Here is a 6776-nt window from a genome sequence, read left to right as displayed (position 1 = left end):
CAACACATGTCTATGGTCAGGAAACTTAACCATCTTTGATTAACGAGCTAGTCTAGTAGAGGCTTACTAGGGGCACGGTGTTTTGTCTATGTATACACACATGTATCAAGTTTTCGGTTAATACAATTCTGGCATGAATAGTAAACATTTATCATGATGTAAGGAAATATAAAATAACAACTTTATTATTGCCTCTAGGGCATATTTCCTTCACAAAGTTGATAAAGATGGCCTCCCCAATGATTCTCCCCCTCCGACAGAGTGCCAGAATAGGGCTCCAGATGGGATCCTATCGATACAGAGCCTTGCGACGGTGATAAAATTGTTTCGGGGTCTACTTCGTGGGTTTCAGAATATGTGGGAATTTATAGGCCAAGAATTAGGTTAAACGAAGCTACAAGGGGCCCATGAGCTAGGGTGGCACGCCCTACCCCCCTAGGCGTGCCCCTGCCTTGTGGGGCCCTCGTGGGTCTTTTGGTCCTTCCCCAAAGCTTCTAGGATTTCTTATGTTCTAGAAAAAAGGGTCAAAAAGTTTTTTCGTGTTTGGGCTTCTGTAGGTATGGATTTTCTGAAAAACCAAAAGCATGCAAAAAATAGGAACTCACACTGGACACTAAATTAATAGGTTAGTCCAAAAAATAATATAAAATGACATAGAATGCATAGAAAAGTGATAATATAATAACATTTAACAATTTTTTTTATAGACACGTGTGAGACGTATCGGCACCCCCAAGCTTAATTCCTGCTCGTCCTCGAGTAGGTAAATGATAAACAAAAGAACCTTTGATGTTGAATGCTACGTAACATGTTCTTGAGCAAATGATGTAGTCTTGGTATGAATATTGGGATACAAATGATTCAAGGCAATAGTCTATTAATTTGACATTAAAACAATAATACATAAACACACAAGTAAACAATTATTGCCTTTCAAAATAAAGTTGCTAAAGAACGTGATCCCTACACACTTAATGACGGTATGCATGGCGCACTTAGTCTTCCTTGCATAGAAATATCAAATCAAGAACAACCCCAATGCCAAACCAGGCAGCTTTTCAACTTTCACGCAATAATTGAGCATGAGCCAATGAATTAGCACTTTAGGTGGCAAAGAGAATGATGATGGGAGTTTATAAGGGAAGACAAAAAGTATAAGAAAGTCTGCATCAATGCAGCTCGATCGTTAGGCAATGGAGAGGTGTTAATGCAAGGAGTAAGGATTGCCATGCAACAGATGCACTAGAGCTATAAGTGTATGAAAGCTCTCTATATGAAACTAAGTGGGTGTGCATTCAACTTACTTGCTCATGAAGACCTCAAGCATTTTGAGGAAGCTCGTCATCGGGATATGCAAGTCAAGTTCTCATAATTATAAAAATACCACTAGTATAGGAAAAATAAAGACCGTGAAGACTCTCTATATGAAATGCATGGTGCTACTTTGAAGCACAAGTGTGGTAAGAGGATAGTATGCTCCCCTCTAATTTTCTATTTTTTCCTTTTTATTCTTCTTCTTCTCTCTCTTTTTTCTTTTTCTCTCTCTTTTTATTTTTTCTTATCCTCTCAGGTAGGGGCTTACCCTAATAATGCATCACACTTTATTTTACTTACAAATCAGAAATTGAACAATTATGAGGACTGTATATGAATGCCTCTGGCAGTGTACCAAGATGTGCAATGATCTAACGTAACATATATTATAATGATGAATGGTGGCTTTGTAACAAATATCATGTTAGCTCTGTATGATCATGCAAAGCAAAATGACAATGAATGCTCAAGTCGTATGATGAATAGTAACAATGGAAGTTGCATGGCAATATATCTCGAAATTGGTATGAAAACTTGTGAGAGAGTGTATCATGTGATGGAATTGGATGGATCGGCGATGTTTGCACCATGTCTTGAGGTGAGTGTGGGCAATGCACGGTACCGAAGATGGTAGCAAAATATGGACAGGTGGAAGTGCTTATAGTCCAAAAACTCACATTAAACATAAAGTACTCAAGTACTTGTTGCAAAAAACTAGTAGACCTCGTAGCAAAGCATAACTCGCATGCTCCTAGGGAGGAGATTGGTAGGAGTTAACCATTGCGTGCCCCCGATCCGAAGACACTAAGGTTTATTCAATCAAGGATAAACCACACTCCGACTTCCTCACTAATGCCAACGGCCACCACTTTCATGCATACGGACTCACAAACCTTAATATTTAGCTTTAATTACTTACTAACATACTCACATATTACTACCTCAATATTGCAAAACTATTGCAAGGAATCAAGCTTAATATATTCAATGATCTACAAGTCCATGATAGTTTTTATTATGCCACTTCTATAACCTACCATTTTTAGACCAACCATATTGCTCATGCAAATTACCAATTCCTATTCAACTCTCAAAGGATTTAAGTGAAGCAAGAGAGTGCAAATAATTTCTACTCCCTCAGTCCCATAATATAAGAGCGTTTTGACACTACACTAGTGTAAAAAACGCTCTTATATTATGGGACGGAGGGAGTATAAAACAAATCACCATGCTAAAAAATATAAGCAAAGTACAAGAGCAATTTCCTCAAGTAAAAAAGATATAAGTGAAGTACAGATGAGCATTCTATAAATATAGGATGAACGTACGTCTCTCATAATAGATGTAATCAGAAAATGATGATTGCATAGACCAGCAAGCAAAACAAAAATCAAAACAAATGAAGCTCCAAGCAAAACAAATATCATGCAAACAATAAAAATATAGCTCCAAGTAAGATATACTGATAGTTTTGAAGACGAAAGAGGGGATGCCATCCGAGGCATCCCTAAGCTTAGATGCTTGAGTCTTCCTTGAATATTTCCTTGGGGTGCCTTGGCGATATGTCTCCAACGTATCTATAATTTTTGATTGTCTCATGCTATTATATTGTCAATATTGGGTACTTTATATGTAATTTTATATCTTTTTTGGGAACTAACCTATTAACTCAGTGCCCAGAGTTCCTATTTTCTGCATGTTTTTTGTTTCTCAGAAAATTAATACCAAACGAAGTACAAACTCGATGAAACTTTATGGTGATTTTTTCTGGACTAGAAGGGACCGAAACATTTTTTTGCCGCCGTAACAATTTTTCCGCCAATAGAGAGCCACCCGAAACAATTTTTTCGCCGCCGCAAGCTTCTGTTCTTCCACGATCCCATCTGGAGACCTTTTCCGGCACTCTACCAGAGGGGGAATCGATCACGAAGGGCTTCTATATCAACCTTGCCACACCTCCTATGATGTGTGAGTAGTTTACCACAGACCTACAGGTCCATAGTGATTAGCTAGATGGCTTCTTATCTCTCTTTGATCTTCAATACAATGTTCTCTTCAGAGATCGATTCAATGTAATCTTCTATTGCCGTGTGTTCATTGGGATCCGATGAATTGTGGGTTTATGATTGGAATATTCATTGGAAGTAATGGAGTCTTTGCTGAACTTTATTATGAATGATTTTTATAGCTTTGTATTTCTCTCCAATCTATCCGTTTGGTTTGGCCAACTAGATTGATTTATCTTCAGTGGGAGAGGTGCTTTGTAGTGGGTTCAATCTTGCAGTGTCCTCACCCAGTGACATCAGGGGTAGCGAGGGACGTATTGTATTGTTGCCATTAACGGTAAAATGACGGGGTTTAATCATATTGCTTGGTTTTATCCTATCTCATCATGTCATCTTGCTTAAAGCTTTACTCTGTCTGTCATCAACTTAATACCATAAATGCAGGCAGGAGTGATGCGTCTCCAACATATCTATAATTTTTATTGTTCCTTGATATTATAGTATCAATCTTGGATGTTTTATATGCAATTATATATCATTTTTTGGGACTAACCTATTAACTTAGTGCCCAGTGCCAGTTGCTGTTTTTTTGCTTGTTTTAGGCTTTAAGAAAAGTAATATCAAACAGAGTCCAAACGGAGAAAAAACTTTGGATTAATTTTTTCTAGACTAGAGGGACCCACCAAGGTTCGGGAGAAGACCCGAGGAGTCACGAGGGAGCGACAAGCTCTGGGGGCGCGCCTCGGGGGGGGGGGGGAGGCTGGGCTTGTGGGTCCCTTGTAGCACCTCCTGACCTAATTCCACGTCTACAAATTCCCAAATATTCCCATTATTCAAGAGAGCCACCCGAAACACTTTCTGCCGCCGCAAGTTTCTGTTCTTCCGCGATCCCATCTGGAGGCCTTTTTCGGCACCATGCCAGAGGGGGAATCGATCACAGAGGGCTTCTACACCATACTTGCCACCCTTCCGATGATGCGTGAGTAGTTCATGATGACCCACAAGTATAGGGGATCAATCGTAGTACTTTCGATAAGTAAGAGTGTCGAACCCAACGAGGAGCAGAAGGAAATGACGAGTGGTTTTCAGCAAGGTGTTTTCTGCAAGCACTGAAATTGTCGGTAACAGATAGTTTGATAGCAAGATAATTTGTAATGAACAAGTAACATAATGGTAAATAAAGTGCAGCAAGGTAGCCCAATCCTTTTGTGGCAAAGGACAGGCCAAAACGGTCTCTTATGATAAGCAAAGCGTTCTTGAGGGTACACGGGAATTTCATCTAGTCACTTTCATCATGTTGGTTTGATTCGTGTTCGCTACTTTGATAATTTGATATGTGGGTGGACCGGTGCTTCTGTGCTGTTCTTAATTGAACGAACCTCCTACTTATGATTAACCCCCTCGCAAGCATCCGCAACTACGAGAAAAGTATTAAGATAAAATCTAACCATTGCATTAAAATTTTGGATCCAAATCGGTCCCTTACGAAGTAGCGCATAAACTAGGGTTTAAGCTTGTGTCACTCTAGCAACCCATCATCTAATAACTACTCCACAATGCATCCACTTTGGCCCAAAAAATGGTGAAGTGTCATGTAGTCGACATTCACATGACACCACTAAGGAAATCACAGCATACATATCATCAAAATATCGAACACATATCAAGTTCACATGATTACTTGCAACATGACTTCTATCGTGCCCTAAAGAACAATAGTAACTACTCACAAATAATAATCATGCTCAAGATCAGAGGGGTATTAAATAGCATAATGGATTTGAACATATAATCTTCCACCAAATAAACCATATAGTAATCAACTACAAGATGTAATCAACACTACTAGTCACCCACAAGTACCAATCTAAGGTTCTAGTACAAAGATTGAACACAAGAGATGAACTAGGGTTTGAGAGGAGATGGTGTTGTTGAAGATGTTGATGGAGATTGCCCTCCCAAAGATGGGAGAGTTGTTGGTGATCATGATGACGATGATTTCCCCCTTCGGGAGGGAAGTCCCCCCGGCGGAATCGCTCCGCCGGAGGGCAAAAGTGCTCCTGCCCAAGTTCCGTCTCTAGACGGCGGCGCTTCACCCCAAAAGTCCCCTCCTGATTTTTTTATACGTCAAATTGACCTATATACCAGAAGATGGGAACCGGAGGTGGGCCAAGGAGAGTACTGATACGTCTCCAACATATCTATAATTTTTGATTGTTCCATGCTATTATATTATCCATCTAGGATGTTTTATATGCATTTATATGCTATTTTATATGATTTTTGGGACTAACCTATTAACCTAGAGCCTAGTGCCAGTTTCTATTTTTTCCTTGTTTTTGAGTATTGCAGAAAAGGAAAACCAAACAGAGTCCAATTGACCTGAAATTTGACGGAGATTATTTTTGGACCAGAAGAAGCCCACGGAGCATCGGAGATGGGCCAGAAGAGTCCCGAGGCACCCACGAGGGTGGGGGGCGCGCCCTACCCCCTGGGCGCGCCCCCTACCTCGTGGCCACCTCGGAGACCCCCCTGACTTGTTCCCAACGCCAAAACCTCTTATATATACAGAAACCCCTAGAACATAACCTAGATCGGGAGTTCCGCCGCCGCAAGCCTCTGTAGCCACCGAAAACCAATCTAGACCCGTTCCAACACCCTGCCGGAGGGGGGATCCCTCACCGGTGGCCATCTTCATCATCCTGACGCTCTCCATTGCGAGGAGGGAGTAGTTCACCCTCGGGGCCGAGGGTATGTACCAGTAGCTATGTGTTTGATCTCTCTCTCTCTCGTGTTCTTGATTTGGCACGATCTTGATGTATCGCGAGCTTTGGTATTATAGTTGGATCTTATGATGTTTCTCCCCCCTCTACTCTCTTGTAATGGATTGAGTTTTCCCTTTGATGTTATCTTATCGGATTGAGTCTTTAAGGATTTGAGAACACTTGATGTATGTCTTGCATGTGATTATCTGTGGTGACAATGGGATATTCACGTGATCTACTTGATGTATGTTTTGGTGATCAACTTGCAGGTTCAGTGACCTTGTGAACTTATGCATAGGGGTTGGCACACGTTTTCGTCTTGACTCTCCAGTAGAAACTTTGGGGCACTCTTTGAAGTTCTTTGTGTTGGTTGAATAGATGAATCTGAGATTGTGTGGTGCATATCGTATAATCATACCCACTGATACTTGAGGTGACATTGGAGTATCTAGGTGACATTAGGGTTTTGGTTGATTTGTGTCTTAAGGTGTTATTCTAGTATGAACTCTAGGATAGATCGAACGGAAAGAATAGCTTCATGTTATTTTACTACGGACTCTTGAATAGATTGATCAGAAAGGATAACTTTGAGGTGGTTTCGTACCCTACCATAATCTCTTCGTTTGTTCTCCGCTATTAGTGACTTTGGAGTAACTCTTTGTTGCATGTTGAGGGATTGTTATATGATCTA

The sequence above is a fragment of the Triticum aestivum genome, chromosome 3D (assembly GCF_018294505.1).
Source record: "Triticum aestivum cultivar Chinese Spring chromosome 3D, IWGSC CS RefSeq v2.1, whole genome shotgun sequence".
NCBI classification, from domain to species: domain Eukaryota; kingdom Viridiplantae; phylum Streptophyta; class Magnoliopsida; order Poales; family Poaceae; genus Triticum; species Triticum aestivum.
The sequence above is the reverse complement of the archived record's forward strand: the minus strand, read 5'-3'. Positions refer to the sequence as shown.